This window comes from Hemicordylus capensis, chromosome 5 (genome assembly GCF_027244095.1).
Source record: "Hemicordylus capensis ecotype Gifberg chromosome 5, rHemCap1.1.pri, whole genome shotgun sequence".
NCBI lineage: Eukaryota > Metazoa > Chordata > Lepidosauria > Squamata > Cordylidae > Hemicordylus > Hemicordylus capensis.
The window spans coordinates 241,817,095-241,839,946 of NC_069661.1; the positions used below are offsets into that span (position 1 = coordinate 241,817,095).

Consider the following 22,852-nt stretch of genomic DNA (forward strand, 5'->3'; position numbering starts at 1 on the left):
CAAGGCAGGGATCGGTTCCTTTAAAAAGCAAGTAAGCAGGTCCTTACCTGCTCCTCTACTGCCCCACTGCTTTTCTGTGTGCAGCGCATGCTTTCCAAAAGGAAAGCACTTTCTCCAGCAACCTGCACATGGTGTCAGCACGCACATGGCTGTGCTTTGTTACCACGTTGGAAGGGAAAGAAGGTAGAGCATAGGAACACAGGAAACTGCCTTATACTGAGTTAGCCCATTGGTCCATCCAGCTCAATATTGTCTACACTGACTGGCAGTGGCTTCTGCCAGGCAGGAGTCTATCCCAGCCCTACTTGCAGATGCCAGAGGTTAAGCTTTACTACATGGAACCTTTACCATATGCAAAGCAGGTGCTCTACCAGTGAGGTACTCCAGTCCCCTGACGTGAAACTTGACATGAGACTGCTGTTTTTGCCAATAGCCCTATGTACCTCTAGATCTACTCAGAATATAACAAACAAATAAATAAATAAATATATGAGATAGAATCAGCAGTCAAAATGGCCAAGGAATCGTTTTTAAAATGCAAAAAATTTCAAATGCTAACCCATAATTTAGATGGTTAGATCACGGGAATGCCACCTCCCAAGCCCTTAATATTCAGATACGTCTGAATTTATTTTCCCCCTCCTGTTATTTCGTTAGTGTTTCTTTTTAAGCCCATGAGAATAATCTATGCACAATCAGACAGAGGAGTACCTTGATGTGAGTATTATGCATAATTTAAAATTATCTTGATCGCTATTGTTAGGTTTCTTTCTCAACCTGTTCTATTTTTATTTTCCCTAACACATTTTGGATAGACATGAGCAAGGCTATTGATGTGAATAGGATGTAACGAAAGCTATTTGCAGGTCAATTAAATCCATTCATCAGAATATCAGCATGGACCTAAAATATTTATAGAAGTCTTTTTCATGAGAGTAAGAAATCATTAATTGGTGATTAACAAAAGAATGTAATAAGGAACTCAGATCTGTGTAGCTGGGTGTTTTATTACACATTTTGAGCCAGCAAGATTAGAAAACAAAATGGAGAAATTAGTTTTCATTTAGTGGAAAAGCTGCTTCATGTCTTCACACGGTGGCATCACATCAGTTCAGAGTTCTGCATATAAATGGTGCATATGGACATCTTATGCCTGTGTGTTCACATTCATTTCAATGAAGGTAGACAATCTACAAAATAAAAAAGAATGTTACTTCCTGCAGAAGGAAGCCATTTTGTTTCAAAATAGCATGCATTCATTGGAGCACTTACCTCCAGAACAGAATTGAAGTATGGTCAATGAACCACATATTGCAGTCTACAATGCATGGGCAAACTGAGGTTTGAAGAACCAAACCAAATATTCAAGTAACTTAATTTTTCCCCATAGTATAGGAAAAGCTCTTTCCTCATATGCATTCAAAGGGTTGCATGGTACAGACCCATGATGCTTAAGAATAATTTCTGACAGGGAACAGATTCCCTGCTAAAATTCTGAATACTTTTAGAATTCAAAGTGTTGGGCTTGGATGAAAAGTTCAAATAACTGTAATGGATCTGAAGTCCTTTGAGAGACATCTTTTATAGTCAGCAATTACTGAGTAAAAATATGAAAACAAGTTCAATTTGTATGAAATAGTAGACAGCTTTCTTTTGAAATCAGGTACATGTTCCTTTAAGTGAATGTCTTTACCAAGAAAAGAGAATTAAAGACAGTCACAGAAAGCAACACAAAATTACCCCCACTCTTTCCCATCCAGGTATTTCACTTTTTGCTCCAGCATTAATAAACACCCCTTTACTATTAACAACAATGCAAAAAAACCCTTCCTTATTCTTCCTTATTTTGTACATTTAAAAGTACATTAGCAATAGAGATGTATTAATTTGCAGACACAGATACTAATTGCTTAAATATTGAGCTCAAATCTACACACCAGCACTGGGAAAGGATAATTGGTTCTTGCCGTTGGAGAAAAAAAATACTATAATAAAGAACTTGAAAGGGCTGTCACATTTCACATAACAAGCAAAATCTCAGAATATTTGAAAAATATTCTGAAAGAAAGTGTCTTGGGGCTTTCTTAATGAGAATGAATGTGGTTTGAAAAGATCAAATAATATCCACATATGTCAAATACAGGTTCTAATAACAGTTAGAGATAATGAATAAAATTAAAGTAGGTCATTTGAAGTCATTTTGGATCCAATAGGAGGCAGACTGCTTAATATCTGCTTGTTAGAGTGTAATTAGAAGCATTCTGTATTTACAAAAAAGTATGAAAGATAATAAAAACATTAAGATGAGATATTTTCCCATCTTTTAATTTTCATTGGCATTTTGTTTTATTAGCATGTCAGCAGTAAGAGGGCATGTAAATATGTTAATATTGTAATAAGTAGGATGGTGATGAATATAAGTAATACACAGAGTGTTGTGGGTTGTTTTTTTTTTAAATTTCCTGAGGGTGATAGTTTTTAGTAGATGTCATTTTTAAAAAATATTTGAAAGCAGACATCCCTGCTTAGAAAAGAAAATCAGACTGCAGTGTTATTTGAACCAGAAATAAAATGACAGCCTGGGACTAAACTTCTAGAAAAGGTATAGCTGTATGTAAATCAACCAAAATAAAAATAATGGCTGACATCAAGAGAAAGGAAGTGCCAGTGCTGTGAGAGAAAAGCAGAGAAACAGTATTTCCAGACTAACTGCACTGGTGTGCCAGGAAAGAGGCAATTTTTGACAGCCTCCTCTTCCCCGGGATATTGGTGGCACAAGCCTCAGGGACATATTTTTTGGTGGCATAGAGGGCTACCTGGGGAAAGGGGGGGTCATCAAAAGTTGCCCTTTCCCCAGTACACTAGTGCAGTTAGTCTAGAAGTGCTGTTTGTCTGCTCCTTTCATTGTACTGGTGATTCCTTGCTCTCAAGATCAGCCAGGACATATACAAATATACACTGGGGCTGTTCTCACAACCAGAGATTCCTGGGTAGCAGACAGTTTACCCAGGAATCTCTGGTCATCTGGGGCATTGGGAGTGACCTAGCAGCTCTAAGCTTGGATCGCCCAGATTGGCTCCTCAGGCTAAAAGTGAGGTAGGAGGAACACAGACCCTGCCCCTGCATCCTCTTCTGATCATCTGTTCTGCAGTGGCTTTTAAAATGCTCCTGGGCAGCTGGCGGCCATGATTACCATAAAGTTGTGAAGCTTGGGAGGCCAGGGAGAGCAGCTCTATTGCAGTACTGAGGACTGCGTCTCCACTGTTTGTATGCTGCATTGTGGGATTTTGGAGGAGGCAGCTCAGGTCTTCTTCCCTCCAGGAGCCCAATTGTATGGGGGTTGGGTAAGAAAATCCAACTGGGTGCCTGGGTCATCTGGGAGGCATGGGGTTTGATGCCTCCATAGCATCAACCCCTCCAGCCTACCCTTATATGGTTGTGACTCACTGGGCTCTATATGGTATGGGCTCGCTGACTATACCATATATAAAAGAGCCAGTGTGGTGTAGTGGTTAGAATGCTGAACTAGGACCGGGGAGACGCAAGTTCAAATCCCCATTCAGCCATGATACTAGCTGGGTGACTCTGGACCGGTCACTTCTTTCTCGGCCTAACCTACTTCACATGGTTGTTGTGAGGAGAAACTTAAGTTTGTAGTATACAGCTCCAGGCTCCTTGGAGGAAGAGCGGGATATGAAATAATAATAATAATAATAATAATAATAATAATAATAATAATTTAAAAAATTAAAAAATTGGACTGCACCAGGCAACAATGAACTGCATGGCTTTTGGCTTAAACACCTAACAAGCTTCCATAAAGAACTATCAAAACAGTTCAATCACATTTTGCAAGGAGGTGATATTGAACAATGGCTAACAACTGGGAAAACTCATCTCATAATGAAAGACCCAGCAAAAGGTGCAGTTCCAAGTAATTATAGACCAATAATCTGCCTGCCAACCATGTTCAAATTATTAACTGGAATAATAGCAGATGAAGTCATGCAACACTTATTAACTAATAAGCAGCTTCCAGTTGAACAGAAAGGAAATTGCCCGAACACCAGAGGCACAAAAGAGCAGCTGCTGATTGACAAAATGATTTTAGAAAATTGCAAGAAAAGAAAAACAAATCTAAGTGTTGCATGGATTGACTACAAGAAGGCCTTCGACTCATTGCCTCACACATGGATACTAAAATGTTTAGAAACAACTGGTGTCAGCAAAAACATTCAGATATTTATTTAAAAAAGCAATGAGCATGTGGAGTACACAGTTAACAATCAATAGCGAGACACTTGGACAGGTTAGCATTAGAAGAGGTATTTTCCAAGGGGACTCACTATCCCCTCTGTTGTTTGTAATCGCCATGACTCCACTTTCACAAATACTAAACAGAACAGGCCTTGGATACCAAACATCTAAAACATCCAGTAAAATCAACCATCTGCTGTACATGGACGATCTGAAGTTGTATGGAAAGTCCCAGTCAGAAATCGAATCACTGCTAAACACTGTCCGTATATTCAATAGTGATATAGCAATGGAGTTTGGACTAGACAAGTGTGCTGCATTAATAATGAACAGAGGGAAAATAACAAAAACAGAAGGAACAGAACTGCCCAATGGCAGCAACATCAAGAACCTGGAAGAGAAAAAACATTACAAATATTTGGGCATTCTCCAGGCTGATAACAATGCACACACTGAAGTTAAAAGAAAAATTGGAAGTGAATACATCAGGAGAGTTAGAAAAATCCTCAAGTCCAAACTCAATGGCGGGAACACCATACAAGCCATCAACACCTGGGCTATACCTGTTATCAGATACACTGCAGGAATAATAGACTGGGCCCAGGCAGAGCTAGAGATGCTAGATCGTAAGACCAGGAAAATCATGACCATCAATCATGCTCTACACCCCCGCAGTGATGTAGATAGGCTATACCTCCCTTGCAGCTCAAGTGGAAGAGGAATGCTGCAAGTCCATCAAACAGTAGAGGAGGAGAAAAGAGGCCTTGAAGAATATATCAAGGACAGTGAAGAAGATGCACTTCAAATGGTCAATAATGCAAAACTGTTCAACACCAATGAAAGAAAGCAGGCCTACAAGAAAGAACAAGTCAAGAACCGAGCAGAAAAATGGAAAAACAAGCCACTGCATGGTCAATATTTGCACAATATAAGTGGAAAATCAGACATCACCAAGACCTGGCAATGGCTTAAGAATGGCAACTTGAAGAAAAAAACAGAGGGTTTTATACTGGCTGCGCAAGAACAGGCACTAAGAACAAATGCAATAAGAGCAAAAGTCGAAAAATCAGCAACAAACGGCAAGTGCTGCCTTTGTAAAGAAGATGATGAAATAGTGGACCACATAATCAGCTGTTGTAAAAGATCGCACAGACTGACTACAAACAAAGGCATGACAAGGTAGCAGGGATGATACACTGGAACATCTGCAAAAAATACAAGCTACCTGTAGCCAAAAATTGGTGGGACCATAAAATTGAAAAAGTTGTAGAAAACGAAGATGCAAAAATATTATGGGACTTCCGACTACAAAGAGACAAACATCTGCCACACAATACACCAGATATAACTGTAGTTGAGAAGAAAGAAAAATAAGTTAAAATAATCGACATAGCTATACCAGGGGATAGCAGAATAGAAGAAAAAGAAATAGAGAAAACCACAAAATACAAAGATCTACAAATTGAAATTGAAAGGCTGTGGCAGAAAAAGACCAAAATAATCCCAGTGGTAATTGGCGCGCCCTAGGTGCAATTCCAAAACAACTTGAAGAGCACCTCAATACCATAGGGGCCACAGTAATCACCATCAGCCAATTACAAAAAGCAACTTTACTGGGAACAGCCTATATTCTGCGACGATATCTATAACAACAGCAACAACATGGACAATAAAATTCAGCCATCGCAGGTCCTTGGGAAGGACCCGATGTCTGGATAAAACAAACCAGTCAATAACACCTGTCTGACTGTGTAAACAACAATAATAAATAAAAGTTGCTAAAGAAAGGTCCTTGGGCAACAAGCCCAAAAGGTGCTCTAGATATGCCCCAGATCTGTGCATATTAAGTTATCCTTTACCTTTTCCCCCAGAATGGCAGACCCTCCATACATATTAGAGGTGGGCAAGCAGCCTTGTGCCCACCCAGAAAACCATTTGCCCCTATTGAGCATTAGAGCTGAATGCTCAGAAATCACTGAGGTGGCTCTTCCAGCCTTCAGTTTAATATTCAAAGGGCATAAAATGCTAGCTGTCCACCAGCTGCCCCCACCCCCCCCACCGCACCTGAGCCAAAACAAAAAGTACCCTTGGGGAAGGGGAAGGCCAAGAGCTCCAGCCATAAGAGGAGAGGTTAGTCATGGCCTCTCTTGAAAATGGCACTCATCACATCATTCTGCAGGGACTCTGGAGTACTAAGTGCTGAAGAAATGCTTTGCCCACAGAGCAGCTTCACAACTTTAGTGGGCCATTACTGACAGTCAAAGCATGCTTTGCAAGAGAAGAATTGGCTAGAAACAAACTACATGATCCTAGTTCTTTGCAAGTAAGCCTTCAGATACATGAGCTGTTATATCAAACTGGATCCAGTAATATCAAACTGGTTCTTGTAAAATGGTATCTAAGATCTTTGCTGCCAGGTATCAAAACCAGATATATCTCAGAATTTGCAAACAAAGCAGAATAGTAAAGACTTCAAATTACTTTCTAGGCTTGAAGCTGCAAATCACTTTCATTATATAAGACTTTTCAGAATACAAAGTGGTTTGTAATTTTTTCCTCACCACCAGAGATGAATTATGTTTTGGCTCACAAATAGCTCATCTTGTGTCCTAGAATTGCACACGCACACACACACACACACACACACACACACACACACACACACACACACGCACACACACAGAGGAAATAGCTTGACTTATTTTGGAGATAATCTGAATTTGTCCCTCTAACCCAAAGATCCCTTGCCCACCCACTCCCCATATCCCCTCACCCTCTTTCCTTGATCTAGTGGAGCCAGCAGCAGCAGTGCTTCAGCCATAGGAAGGAAGGAGGTCTCCCCCTTTCTCCTTTCTCTGGAACACTAGCAGCCGCACACCAGGACAAAAGATACTAGTGGTCTTTGGGAAATTTCATTTGTCTCAGGGCTACTATAGCTCCCCATGTTCTCTTTCCCCACAAACAGATCACTATTACTATTCTGACTGTGGAAATGTTATTTAAAGGAAAGAGAGAAGGGGGATCTAAGGCGGGGGATCAGGGAAACAAGTGAGTAGGACTGAGTGGGGGGATGGGGTTGGAACTGGGTAGATGGATTTAAGTAGACCAGAAAAGATGTCAGCTCAGATTTTAATCTGAGTTAGAGAAGAATTTCAAGGTTCCTATGCTTGCCTTTTGTTTGAGGTGAGCATTACAAGCCCCTGAAACATGTATCCAGGTCCAGACATGGCAAGGGGGCATTTTCTCGTTCACTATAGCATAAGGGCTGTACAGTCGTATCAGACCAATATGCCCAATGTCAAGTACTTGTGGAATGAATTCCGCCAAGAGGGTAGGGGACCCTGACAGTGGAACCCCTACTGAAATCCCTCTAAATTCTATCAGGGTTCTGACATTCCTATCAGTCCCCCCCCCCCACCACCTCCCTCCATTTGGAATGTCCAAATGGGAAGTAATTGGAAATCGTTCAACTGAGTTCCCATTCATTCCAAAACAAACGTGATGGGACAGAAATGTTATGAATGGTATTTATTTTAAAAGCCCCATTCATTAACCATTCATCTTCAGATTTTTAAAATTTGCTCCCCTTACTTTCCACCACCCTTTCCCTGCCATCCCCCCACCCTCTCTCCATCTCCCCTCCATACCTGGGACTCTGGGGAGGCCAGGGACAGCAGGTGCAAAGTCCTCTTTGCTCCCTAAGGAGCACTGGAGTGAACCATCACAGTCATTCCCCCCCCCTGCAAGCTTCAGGCACCATGCTGGCATGGTGGATTGTGGGAAGTGCAGTTCCTTTAATGGATGCAACTATGTTGGCCCTCCTGACAATTTTGCTGCCTCTGGGAGTCGGGTTGAATCAGAAACAACATTTTACTTGGAAGGCCAATCAGGGGTGGCCCTTTCATGAGGCAAGGTGAAGCAATCACCTCACGTAGCTTATTGTTTGAGTGACATCAGGGTGGCAAGATATCTCTTGCGATTGCCATCAGAGCAGCTTTTCCAGACTGATCTGACCCTTGCAAACTTTGCATGGAGTGTCGCTCTATGCACTCCTTGTGGGGATTGCAGAAAGCAAGAGGAGGGGAGGGGAGGGGAGGGGAGGAGAGGAGGCTGCTGGCAACCAGAGACATAGCAACCGTTGATCAAGGGGTGACAGTTGTCCCCCAAGCCTCCCCCTTGCCCTCAGTCAGGGCACCCCCTTGCTCCAACTCACCCTCTGTACCCAACTCTCTCTTGTCATATGCAAGGGTTGCCAGTGCCAAGAACAGGGCTCTCACAGTGTCAGCAGAGTTCAATTTCCCCTTTCAGCGGTTGGTGGAATTGCTGAAAGGGCACTCTCAGGGAAATGAGCTCCCTTTCTGTGATTCCACCCACCTCTGACAGGGGGGAATGAAACCCTGCCAGGACTGTGGCAGCCCTGTTCTTGGCACTGGCCTCACCCCCTTGCATCTGATGTCAGATGTAGGGGGCGTGCCTTTGGGCACACGCACGCTTCACATGTGCAAAGGAAAACACAGCCACCGGTCAGACATTGTCCCCCAGACCTCTCCAAGCTCCCTGTGCCCCTGCTGGCAACCTTCCCTCCTCCCTGCCTCTCATGCACTTTTCAAGCTTGCAAGGTTTGGTTTTGAAAGGGGGATGGTCCCCTCAAGAGGCATGAGACAAGGGATCATTTAGTGCCCCACCTCAAGACCAATACCTTGGACTGCCCTTGAGGCCAGAACTGCCCTTGACTCTTCAGTTCCTATCCTCTGTCTGCTATTTTTGCCTCTCCCTTTTCTCCCCTACTGTCAAAATTTAAATTGTAAGCTCTGTGGGGCATAGATCTTGTTTGCTTTTGCAACTCTCAAAGTTCCATATATCCGGCTGGTGCTGTATACATAAATAATAATACTTTGAATGTGAGGTCAACTCTGCTGATCTCTTGCGGTTCCCTGCTAGTTGGAAGAGTTTCCTATGCATTTATTTGAAGAATGAAAGATTAGAGTATAATATCCAAGTTCTTGGGGAAAATGTCCTCACTGTCAAATAGTTTTTTAATATTGAGGGCTATGTATGATCTATAGCTGAGTACATAATGACAGTCAAGTGTGCCAACACAATCGGTACACTACATTATTGAACTCAATGCTTTGTAAAGTGCTTTAGGATACCTTGAGTATGAAAAGTCATACATCAAAACAAATTCCATTTGATTTTATATGGTGCCTGAGTTGTGTGAATACATATTCAACAAACTGGGGGTGGAAATACTCATGGCCTCACTACAGCAGCATCTTGTGTTCAGCATTTTTTTGATAGACATTCAATTTCTCCCCCCTGTTAAGTCATAACTTTGAGATGAAGAGTGGCAAATAACCATTTTGGAGCAACAGTACTTAGAAGGATAACCATTCGTTTCACGCTTGCACATTGATGGGAGAGCCAGTATAAATAGCATTGGGCTCGATTCACTTTTCTTACATTTTTCCTCTGCAAGCAGAAGTTACCACCGACATTTCACTTAAAACAATATTTGAAGCACATTTCAGGACCTTTTCCCAAGCAAAATATCAGACAAATGGGAGGAATGCAAAAGTGCTTTGATAAGACAAGTGAACTTTTAGGGGGTGGTTTGTCTCCACTGATTGTCTCCATATTAAGCCTAAAGTAAAATAAAATGTGGATTTTGAGCAGAGCTGAAATACATATTCACAGACTTTTGCAGAAAATTTTGTATTTGCATTTTGAATGTCAGTTTATTTTGCCTTGAAATTCAGAATTCAAATGCTTGTTGACATCTCTGGAGTATTCTGATTCTGGAAGGCTTCACATATGATATCTCATACACTTTTTTGGGCAATGGCTATAACTTGATGGCAGAAAGCATGCTTTGCTATCGGATAGCCTTTTTCAGCCCCAGCCAACAGCCTTCCACCTTGTGTTTCTTTTTTAGACTGTGAGCCTTCTCCTTTTTATTCTTTTTCTAAGTAAACTGCTTTAAGAGCATTTTGTTAAAACACAATAAATAAATAATTACATAACAGATACTTATGCCATTTCATATTCTGGCCACTTTGGACTATCATATTTCTAACCACTTTGGACTTCCTTCAGTGAGTGTGATATATGTAATAAATAAAGTAAAATAAATGAAGCAAAATGGGAGCCAGTGTGGCGTAGTGGTTAGAGTGTTGGACTAGGATGCAGGTGACCCAAGTTCAAATCCCTGTTCAGCCATGAAACTCACTAGGTGACTCTGGGCTGGTCACTTATCTCTCAGCCCAAACTTCTTCACAGAATTGTTGTGAGAATAAACATAACTGCACATGCTGCTCGGGGCTCCTTGGAGGACGAGTAGGTTATTTATTTATTTATTACATTTATATCCCGCTCTTCCTCTAAGGAGCGCAGAGCGGTGTACTACATACTTGAGTTTCTTCTCACAACAACCCTGTGAAGTAGGTTAGGCGGAGAGAGAAGTGACTGGCCCAGAGTCACCCAGCTAGTATCATGGCTGAATGGGGATTTGAACTCGGGTCTCCCCGGTCGTAGTCCAGCACTCTAACCACTACACCACGCTGGCTCCATATAAATGTAGTAAAATAGATATTATCTATTAAATCTTACAAAGTAAAAAAAGATCGCTGTACATCTCAGCTATGAAATATGAAATAGTATTGTATGCTGTGAAGGAATGAATTCTGAACCTCCTCTGTGTTTTACAAATTGTTGGTATTATCTCTATATATAATTCTCTAAGGCATACCTGTGGCTAATCCCATGTGTGGCAGCTCCTGTGAGAGTTCGCAAGAAGGAGCACCATGGGGATTGGGCAGTGGAGATTCCATATGCAGATAGAGAGGAGGAGCCTGTGGCACCATGGTGATTGGGCAGTGGGGATTCCATATGCACAGGGGGGAGGAGCCTTTGATGGTTAAGGTCAGTTAGAATACAACTGTTACGGGTAGGAAGATATTCTTGATTGTAGAGAAGAGGAATCTATAAATATAAAAGGAGTGGGCTGGGGTCTGTGAAGAGAGGGATCGTGAGGGAGGAAAGAGCCCCTTCAAGAGAAGGAGGCTGCCGTTGTGTGAATTAGAGGAGGAAACAAGATGAAAAAGATCTTTTAACTCGGGAAGGGAGAGAGAGAGAAAGAAAAAAAGAAGGGAGGGGAAGAAAGAAAGAGAGGAAGAGCTAGTGGAGGAGAGAGAAAGAGATAAAAAGAAGGGAGGGGAAGAGAGAAAGAAGGAAGGGCAAGGGATGGGCCCGAGCCTGTCAGCAGCCTGAGGGGAACAAGCGGCCATGGCAGCACCTATTGGCAGCAAGGAAAGGCCCTGTCAACCACTGTTGTTGTTTGGGGGTACCAAGGCCATTGGCGGAGGGAGGCAGGCAGGCACGGGATGGGCCAGGCCTGTCAGCAGCCTGAGGGCAATGAGTGGCCATAGCAGTGGCAGTAGTGAGGAAGGGCCCAGTCTACAGCTGCTGCTGCTGCTGCTGCTGCTGCTACTGCTCCTGTGGGAAGGAGCAGGTGCAGGGCTCTGGGGATAGGGGGTTGCAGCTTAGCCGATAGGTGCCAGCAATGCTGCAGCCACGACCAAGAAGGGTGAGGGGGGTGGAGGAAAGGGATGGAGGAGTGACCTAGAGGGGTGAGAGGGATGGAAGCAATGGGATGGAGGAGGAGGAGAATTGCTTACTCCCTATGTTAAGAAGCTGTGCAGGGTCAAAAGTTTACAGTTCCTACTTTACAGTTTTGTTTGGGAAGGAAAAGATTTATATTGTTTGATATCAGTTGATAGTTGACGTATTGTGGGTCAATATGGACGATACTTTCCCTTCCTGAACAGGCCCACACAATTAAGGAAGAGGATGCACAAGAACATAGCCATCCTGTTGTCCTTTCCTGACATCCCATCATCCTCCCAGCACATTCCTTTATCATTAGGGGCAGGATGGTGTTGTTGTTTGTCTGAACCATCAGTCTACGCATGTTCCAAATACCAGTATTTAAGTTAGGAATGCATCGGGAAGACATCTGGATATCTGGGAAAGAAGTCAAAATGGGCACACTTTTGGTGCATCCCCCTTCTTATTCATCTGGGCAAGTTTGGGAGTGAAAAATATCATCTGGATCAGTCTAATGCTATCTAGTATTTCATGGTATTAGTGGTTGGTATATAACTGTATAACAGAGTGGTTTCTTCAGGGAACAATTTCCACATGGTCTGCCAGATAACTTTTCTGAGTCTGTGCCTACCAGAGAACCGCTGGACATTGCAGAAGATTCTGGTGTACAGTCAGTTCACAGAAGGCAGCGTAGGGTCTCATCACGGATGGAGAGAGTTCCCTAGTGCATACCCAACATTCCCAGAGCTGTGCATTGTAGAAGATCTATGACAATGGAAACACTGCCTGTCAGCTGTCACCTGGGACCCCGTGGGTCAGGGCCACTGGTGAATGTGTGCAGCAGCACAGCTCCAAACACTTCTTTGAGGGTTTGGGAGGGCTGCTGATAGTCAGTGCCTTCTTGATCTGATGGGGAACCAACAACCATATGTTCAGTGGGGAAATCCTCACGTGCCTTTGTATAGCAGAAAAGCTCACAGATGGTAAAGTATTTTTAAACACATGGGAAATGTTCACTCTTAAATCCTATTAAAAACCTGTTTACCTGTGGTCCTTCTCCATGTTATCTTGGTAACGTATAGAAGGCCAGATCACCTGGAATTGCCCTACTCAGATGTTTGCTTCTTGGCATTCTGTTTGCAGCAATTCAAAGATCCTCATAATCCTAAATGTCTAAACCGAAATTCTATGGCATAAGTCTAACAGGTCTTTGATTGGGGCTATTCCACACATTAAAATTGTTCACACAACCAATGTAAGGAGGGAGGATGGGGAGGCAAGCTCCTACCTGCCTCCCCGCACATGATCACCCTTTCTCTGAAGGCAGCCTAAGTGTTCACATGACCAAGAGGTGGGGTACAAGGGCACACTTATGGCCTTCTACCTCATTATTAGTCCAGGTACAAAATCTGAGCTATCCTGATACAGAGCGCTGGGATTGGGATGAATGACCTTATTAGGTGTGAATGAGCTCATGTGAGTGACCTTATTAGGTGTTTGCAAACCCAAGTTTACAATCTGTGATACATTTGACAGGCAGCCTCAGCCAATATATGCACCTATATAATATACAGATTCGCTCATTCATACATTACATTTTAGGTGTTTATAAATCTTAGGTGTATACCTAAAAAATCTTAGGTGTACACCTAAAACCCTAATATGTGAAGTGGTCCTTAACTATTGGGAAATTGAGATATATATCATACCAAGGTTATCTGCATGTATCCACAAAAGGCAGGCATCTATCTTAGGATGGTTAGCTGTATGCTGAATGGATGGTTGGTCAACATCAATATCTTGTTTTGAAGCTGCAAGTGGTTGCCATCTCTCCTTTCTGCCTTTTTGGTTTTATTGGACTTTTTTTGTTTACTGTTTGTGATTTTCTCATCGGGGGGAAATAGATAGCCCTCCTTTGATAAATGTAACCAGCAACCAATAGCTCAGCCACTGCTTTGCACAAAGACCTGGTTTGAAAAATGTGCTCCTAAAAGCAATACAGATGACAGAACCATTTGTGAATGTCTAATGATTCATTCTCCTTTCTTTGTGGTTTACTGTCCATATTCTTCTTAACATTGTTCATAGACATCTAGAAGATTAGAATATTCATCCAACTGGGGTGCATCATCTAGACGGATCTCCCCTACCCATGCCAAAATAGTGTTATTTAACCCTTATCCACCATCCTTATTAGAGACTGAGGCTATTTTCATGTTGTCTGGAGCACCAAGAGCCCTCCACTCTCAGTTGCTCCAGATGGGGGTAGCCCTGTTTTTTAACCCGGCATTTTACTGAGGTAAAATGAACCTGTGGTTCATTTTCCCTTGGTAGGTGTGCACGATTGCCCCTGGGTAAAAATATTACTACCTGTCCTGCCACCATTTCCTGCCATGAGCTGGGGGGAAAGAGCAGCCACACCAAGCAGGCCACTCTATAATGAGAGCAGCAGTTGCACTTGTGGCGCGGGGCACTCTGGGATGTGAGAGAGGGAGGTTTTCCTGCTCCCAGCTTTTGCCTTTGCCATGACGTCACTGCTTATCTGGCAGGGAAGGCAGATGAGCTCCTGACTTCCCTGCAGAATTCCCCAGCAGTGGCATGAGCTCGTGTGAACAACCTTACTCTCTTCTGATTTGGAGATACTTCAGTTCTCAAAAAAAGACCTTAGGGTTTACTTCTGTTTACATCAAATATTTGTTGCGGTTTGTTTGTTTGTTGTTTTCCTTGGTTTGAACAGGTGCTGCTTCCATTTCATTTCACTTCATTTATTTATTTATCAAATTTGTACACCACCCCAAACTTTCATCTCTGGGCGGTTAACCATAGGACAAATTTGTTTGTCCTAGACTGCTTGGAAGCCCCATGTACAGGGTGGTCCTTCCATGAGACGAGATGTGGCAGCTACCTCCAGTGGCAGATTTTTGGGGTGCTAGCAAGGAGGAAAGATGGCCCTGGTCAGGTGGCTCCTTCTGCCACCATGAACCCATCTCTTTGCTGAGCAGAGAGCTTGCTATGAAAAGGGGAGGAAGAAGAAATGTTGAAAGGGGAGCAGAGTGCTGGAGATGCTTTCTAGAATGCTGCCTTTGCTTTTTATCTAGCATTTCTGTTGTTGAGGTGCATGGTGGGTACCCCCCCCCTTTAGCGGTACTACATTTTACATTCTAGTTATATATTGCTTGTAGTGTTCAGTTTTTTTGATATGGAATGTCGACATATATTTGAACATGTTCAATCTGCACATGTTGCCTTGTGTCTTTGTTCCATGGACATGGAGGGGGTGGGGGACAGGGAGCGTTGTGCACACATGTACACACAAATGGGTTCCCTGTGACTTGCAGGGCCTCTCTCCCCATATGCCCCACAGATGTCTTGCTAACATTAAATCACTGACACACGTTTCCCCCCCTAAACTTTCCAAATCCAACATCTGTAAATAATTACAGAATGGCACGGTCTTTTCAGATCATATTATTGTGCCTCACATTTTGACAGTGTAAAAGAAGACATTGTGTTGTGCTTTGAAAAACCATTGTCTGCCATGCGTTGCCTTTGCTGTTCACGACAATGTAAAGAAGAAGGGGGGAAAGTGTATTGGTTATTCACTTCATGACAAGTCTGGGTTTGAAACAAGACAGGTTGGTAGAAAGCCAAGGCTTCTCTGTGCTGGTTGAGGAGAAAGAGAACAGGTAAGCACAGATGGTTGAACAGCTGCCTTCAAATTTAGAAAAATATCTTCTTTAATCCCTCTAGCTTCCCTGGCTTTTTTTTTTTTTTTTTTTTGGCTTTTTTGCTTAATTCTCTTTCTTAGCATGAAGCACTGTGGAAAAACCATTCTGGACTCTTATTTAATTCTCATTTCCCCCACATATTAATTCACCTCAGGTTTCATTGTATCATTTGGGCTTCTGCTGGAAGTCTCTCAATATGGAGACAAATAAACCTAGAGGAGTTAAACACAATTTGAAAGCGTAATGTTGAAAAATAAAATCCCAGCTTTTAGCTTAAACATGTTTGGGTAGAGCAGGGGTGCATAACTCACATCACTCTGAGGGCCACTTTTACATTTTTACTAACTCAAGAAGAGCATATTGCTATGCCAAGCATGGAAAAACAGTTTTCTTTCCATTGAAATGTGGTGCTTCTTTTTTTAAAAACTCATTCTCTGTTAATCTCCCTCTCCTCACCACAGCCCATGCTCTCCTTTCACTTGGCAGCCTTATAGGACTCCGAACTGGGGCATAAAACTAGCAGGAAAACTAAGGCTCAGTGCATTGCTTACTATAGTAGTTTGGCAATTTCCTTTACAACATGTGGCCCTATCTAATCGGTGTGATTTCTCCATAAAGGTTTTATAAAAATGGCATGCAACTGAACCATGAGGTTCCCATGCTATTTCAGCCATGCTATTGCAGAGCATGTGCGGCAGGACTGTGAGAGGTCTGTGGACAGCCTGGAGACAGGCAGCTCAGAGAACGGAAAAAGGATTGAGCCTTGGGCCCCAGGTGCCTTAACAACAGAATCTACCAAACTGACTAGGTTGGCTGGGAGACTTCTGCTCTGCAAACTGACACCTGCTGAAGCTCATTTGTTGAGCATGCAGGACAGAAATAGGGCTGTCATATGGAAACGAGGACAGCTAGCCTGTACTTTTAAGAGATGCACAGAAAAGGGGATTTCAGGAGGGATGTGCAAACTGATTCGAGGGTTTGGCGGTTCGGTTCAGGGGTTCAGGGGCTTGGATTCGAACAAAGACCGCCCCGGTTCCATCCGGACCGGAACCAAACCCCCGCAGCAGTCTGCGATTTTAAAAAAAAAATTCTTAATTTTAAAAAATTGCCTCTCGCCCCTTCGGAGGGCTTCCTAAAGGCCGCGGAGTGCGTGTGCGTGAAGGTTCCCCTTCCCCCCGCCAGCCCCTTAAGTCACTGCCACGGCCCGTAAAATGGTGTTTTTTGGCCTGTTCGAGCTTCTGTAATTGCCTGCCGCCGTGCATGCACAAATGGCCTCTGTGTGGCCTGGCATGGCCCAAGGCCGCCGGTTCCATGCACACCCCTAAATTTCAGCCAGTTTAGCTTTTCCTTCTCTTGCATAACAAGGTGCACTGGATGAAATGCCTTCTTCTGTGCATCTCTCAAAGGTACAAGAGACCACTCCTCTTTTCTATAGGGCAAGGGCAGCCCTATATAGGGCCTTCTTGGTGATTGCCCCCAAGTTGTGGAACTTGTGCTTAGGATCTGTATGGCTCCCTCTTTCAGAGATGACTGCCCGTGTCATTCAAGTCTTTGGCCAATGAACAGCTGTCCTCAGACTTCTTTTTAGTCGCTTTTGTAGCTGTAGTTGTTTAGTTGTTTCTGTAGCTTTTTTTCAGGTTTTATTTTTTGGCTATTTTGATATTGTTTTGTGTTGTTTTAATTACTTTGTTGTTTTTAATTTGTTGCTCACTGCCCTGGAGTCCCAGGATATCTATAAATGTGATGAATGAACGAAGTCGGTGACATCCTGACTAAAGGAAGTGAAAGGCTCTTGCACTAATTGGGCTAAGTCCAAAGCTTGCACTAGTCTTACTGGACTAGTGTTGCATATTTGTGTTTATGCAATAGGTGTGCAACTTGTGGCATGCCTTATATGTTTTCAAGGGCACTTTTGCACAATTGGGCAATAGCATAATTCTGACAGCACAACTATGTGATCGTCTTTCACTAGTGCAACATTGTTCCTTGCACACGCACATCTCTAGTGGAGGTGTCAGCTTTTGTTTACAGACTTAGAAAAAGTGGGCTCCAGTGAAGGCACTGAGGATGTTATAATGATGGTGGGGAAACCCACTGTTGTGATGTTCCTGTTTTGGGCTCTAAATTGAAAAGGAAACACTGAACTTGCCTTTGACAGTAGAAATAAATTGTATGGAATGAGAGAGAGAGAGAGAGAGAGAGAGAGAGAGAGAGAGAGAATTTTCTGAACTTACATCTGCATTTCTCAATGCTCTGCATTTGGTGTCTTCCCCTCTCCTTCTTTCTCCACTTCCTTTGCCTTGCGAGGCACACCAGAGTAATCACTTACCCTAAAGGACAGGAAGTTTAGACTGGGTCTCTGAAGATGTGTGTGTGCCCTCTTTCAAAGAAGACCTCTATCATTGCACTGGCTCTCCTGACACCACTGAGAGCACTGTCAGAGTCCTTCAGGTAATACTCTTATTACATGTGTCATTAGAGGATTTTTGCCATTGCCGTTTTAACGCTGCAGACATTTTAAGTAGGTTATTCCATCACTTTGCCATTTTGATTATGACAACATTCTGACACCATCTTGAAATGGATTTTTGGAAAGAAAGGCTAACTGTCCAAAGAGGTCCATGCTCACGCTAATTAAAATTGGCTTAGGTGGTACAACCTTCATAATTCCGACAATGACTATGAAGGATGTGCATGTTGAAAGCCCTCTTTGCTCATTAGCGCTATTTCTGTCAGATGCTGCTACCTGCTCTTTCCTTAATGAATGCTAAGCCATCTCTTTAGAAGATCGCGGCGCTTCCTTGAACTGAAGGAACTGTCTTATTTCCTCCCAAGTCAGTTGAGAGTAAAATCAGGGAGTCACCTCTTTGACATTTCCCAACCTCTGTACTTATTTATCTCTTTGAGACCCTGTGCTCCAGAGATATCACTGTCTTAATTAAGAAGAAGGATGTGACCATGGTAAATTGACTGATTTCATTGATTAAGGACTAGCTGTACAAGTAACATTGATTTTAACAGTGGGTCTACATAAATGTAATTGTTCGAACATGGGGCTGCATAATTATGGTGATGTACGAGAATAGTTGATTTGTCCTTTTCAACCTTCACTTGCATCCTTGTGCATGGTAATGTTCTCGTTCAATTAGCAAAAAATCTTGAATGTTACAAAATGCCTTTTGTGAAGACACATAGTAATCATTATGGTCTCATTTTAGCTAACAGCATCAGACAGATACATCTCTTCATTTTTTTCTCATTCTGCATGATCCACTCTCACCTTTTTTAGGGTGCATGCTGTCAGTGGCACATGCGCACAAATCCATGGATCAGCTCCTTAAAGGTGTACAACAGTTGTTTAACAAAGCACCATTTTACCCTGCTCTGCAGGGTGTACCATTGAAAAATCCATATTATGCACACTAATGCAGCATTGTTGATGTACATTAGAGGGACTCGGATGTGTTGGGATTTATGTGTATATACATTGTCTTTGTTCTTGCCACTGATGTATTGTATGTATATCTGTGGCTTGTGTAGAGTTTAGAATGTTTGTGGCAGTCATCAGTTCTGTACACTGATTGGTCAATTTGTATTTCTTACTGGACGCTTGAGACTGTTATTTTTCTGTTAGGAAGATCTTTCACTCAGAATAGGACTGTTGTTTATAATTTGGGAAGCCTAAGTTTCCGCTCTGTTACACTCCGCTACATGAGGTTATGGGCCCAGAGTGCTGGAAATAACAAAATAGGCAACAAGATGTTTATGAACAAGAACTGGCTACTTTCAAGTCTACAAAGATTCATCTGGCTGTAGAGATGCTGGGTGATACAAACTATAGGAGTTGGTAATTTAAAGTAGGGATGTGGCTAAATACTCTTGGGCTGTATTTTATACTGGAAGAACAGAGACCATTAGAGAGTGGAAGAGAGCAGCAGGCATGGGATGCTGAAAGCATGCCGTCCATGGGGCATAGGAACATAGGAAGCTGCCATATACTGAGTCAGGCCATAGGTCCATCTAGTTCAGCATTGTCGGAACAGACTGGCAGCGGCTTCTCCAAGGTTGCAGGCAGGAGTCTCTCTCAGTAGGGATGTGCGAAACGTTTCGGATACAAAACATTTTGTACCCAAAACAGCCTGTTTCGGGTGTTTTGTAGACAAAACAAAACACCCATTTTCCAGATCCAAAAGTTTTGTATACAAAACAAAATGTCCCTGTTTCGGCTACAAAACGTTTTGTTGTTTCGGACCTCCATTTTGTGGTGATCTCTGAGTCAGTCTCCATTTTGTGTTTGACATCTCTTTGAATTCCCACCCTTCCAGCCTTCTGATCAGTGACCTAAATCATGGGCTGACCTGCTGACAATTCCCTCCTTGTTCCGCATTGGCTCTTTTGTTTCTTGCCACTCTTCACTGACCCCACATTGGCCAGGGGAAGGATTGCTAACCCATGGGGTGCTGGGTTCTGTTGATTCTGTGGTGTACTGAGTGTAGATTTTCTGGTAGCATATGAGAGTGGATTCTTGTTTTTCACTGAAAATCTCATATGCTACCAGAGAATCTACAATGAACACTTCAGAAACAACAAATCCCAGTACCCCACGGGCTTGTGGGTATGGGGTTGGTTGGCACCCTATGTGCAATACACAACCCCTCACTCTGGGCAACCCCAGTGCCCCCCCAAGTGGAATTATGGGGCTGCTGAAACCCAAACCTCCATTATTCCCTATGGGAGAAATCTTAGACACGTAAACTTCATCAAATCACAAAAGTTCAGCCCTTTGCCCAATTTTTTTGAAATAATTCTGGAAGTTTCCTTGCCCCCATTGGGCACTACCACCCACCACACTCCGCTCTGGGTCATCCCTTTCCCCTTGATTTGAAGTGATACATTTGCTGGATTCTCCATTATTCCCTATGGGAAAATTCTTAAAGATGTGTAAACTTACTGTAAAAAATTCACAAAAAATCAGCCCTTTGTCTAATTCCTTTGAAATTTGGCTCATAGCTTCCACCCATTGGACACTACCACCACCCACTCTTTTTGCCCTGGGACCCTTTTTAAAAATCCAAATCAATTCAGATTCGGATTCGGAAAATTTGGCTACAAAACAAAACAGGGCTGATTCGGATTCAGAAAATTTGGGTACAAAACAAAACGGGGGTGTTTCGATTCGGATACAAATCAAAACAAGAAAATTCCAAATGCACACCCCTATCTCTCAGCCCTATCTGGAGATGCCAGAGAGGGAACTTGAAACCTTCCGCTCTTCCCAGAGTGGCTCCATCTAGGGATGTGCACGGACCACGGAGGTGTGGTCTGACACTGGGGTGTGTGTGTTGCTTTAAGAGCGGGGGAGTGTACTTACCCCTCCAACCGCTTTTCCCCCTCCGACCCTCCAGTTTTAAGCAAAATCTTCGGGGCGGCAGCGGTCCTCCCTGCCGCCCCTTCCCCCTTGTTGTTTGCCAAATGCGGAAGCAACTCTCGCACATGCGCCCGCATTTGGGAGAGACTGATGGAGGTTTTTCTTTAACAGAATACCTTCCTTTCTTTCAAGGTAGGAAGAAAACCCTTCTACGTTTCTCCCACACTATCACTTCCACCCAGGTTTTCTTCTCCACACAGCCAAAAATTGGAAGCACACACAGCTCCCAAACCTGGGCAAAACACAGTTTTTGATTGTGTGAATGACCTCAGAGAATATTTGAGCAGAGTCGCTAACAGATTTGGGAAGAAACCTAAGACTTTATGTACTGACAATGTCAGTGAATATTGCAGAAATGGCATTGAGCAGTATTTAAAGGAACAGGGAATTATGGAAAAAAGAACCACTCCCTATACTCCAGATCGAAATGGAGTACTTGAAATGTGCAGAAGCATGTTGCTTGATGCAGGACTGGAGAATAAGTACTGGGGGGGGGACTATTAAGACAGCAACTTATCTACAAAATAGATTACCCGCTAAAACCAATGATTTAACTCCTTTTGAACTAGGTGGAAGAAAACCTAGTTTAAAATACATCAAAGTGTTTGGAAGTAAGGCATATGTGTACATCCCCCAAGGAGCAGAGGGTAAAATTGGACTCAGGAAGGAATGTTTGTGAGATAAATTGGGCAGTAAAAATTATAGAATACTCGACCCTACAGATGCTATCAAGTTGTGCAGTGTTGCTTACTTTGATGAGAAACAGAAATCAGCGTGGTGTAGTCATTAGAGTGCTGGACTAGGACCGGGGAGACCCGAGTTCAAATCCCCATTCAGCCATGATTCTAGCTGGGTGACTCTGGGCCAGTCACTTCTCTCTCAGCCTAACCTACCTCACAGGGTTGTTGTGAGGAGAAACTTAAGTATGTAGTACACCGCTCTGGGCTCCTTGGAGGAAGAGCGGGATATAAATGTAAATGATGATGATGATGATGATGTAAATACAACGCCCAATTGTGACTTAGTTTTTTCCAACAGGTGAAGAAGCTGAACAGAAACTAAAATGTCAAAAAAGAACTAATAATCAATCTTGATGATGCAGAGAGATCTGACCAAGAAGGGTTGACTAAACCACAATTAGACGTAAGATTCAAATAGGATTAATAAAGGGATTCCACCTAAAAGATTTTCCTTTGAGGCAAAAGAGGAGAAAATTCCTGAATCTATAGATTGGCATAATATAAAAGGAAGTAGCTGATCTGGTGCAGAGCATCTGCACCCCTAGTGCACCCCTATCTACCCCCAACCCTAACCCTTTCCCTTCAGCACCAGTTCGTTCTCCCCCTCCTCCCTCCCAGTTGCCATTTTATCTTGCTGCTCGGTGGCTGGCGTGGCAGCTGCTTCCTGTCACCAGGCGGCACTTTCTTTTGCCACCCAGTGGCCAGTCTGGCTGCCGCTTTGCTTCCTCACCAGGTGGCACTTTCTGACCGCCGCTTCCTCTCGCTGGGTGGCTCTTTTTCTCGGCGGCCAGCAGCACCGCTTCCTTTTGCTGGCCGCTCACCTTCCTCTCCCCCTCCCCTCACTCTCAAAATCCCGCGAGAGCTGCCACGCATGAGATTAGCCACAGGTATGTCTTTATATATAAAGATATCCAATTTGGATACACATAAGTGTATACGGGCTGCTAACATTCACTACATAAGAATAAGACATGGAAACTTGTAAAGTTACCAGAAAAAAGAAAAGCTATAGGATGCAAATGAGTGTTTACCACAAAGCGTGATGAAAAAGGAGACATTCAAAGATATAAAGCCAGGTTGGTTACTAAGGGATG

General features: G+C 43.1%; 2 long non-coding RNA genes across 2 annotated transcripts in view; one reads left to right on the plus strand and one right to left on the minus strand.

The window, feature by feature from the left end:
- LOC128327791 (uncharacterized) overlaps positions 1-22,852 on the plus strand; it is a 44,164-nt gene that overhangs the window by 9,973 nt on the left and 11,339 nt on the right. The gene's annotated exons all lie outside the window — the stretch shown is intronic.
- Positions 988-19,119, minus strand: LOC128327790 (uncharacterized). The gene is made up of 3 exons (XR_008308787.1): positions 18,871-19,119; positions 17,825-17,920; positions 988-1,190 (listed from the first exon to the last, which is right to left on the minus strand). It is a non-coding gene; the product is annotated as an uncharacterized LOC128327790 (long non-coding RNA).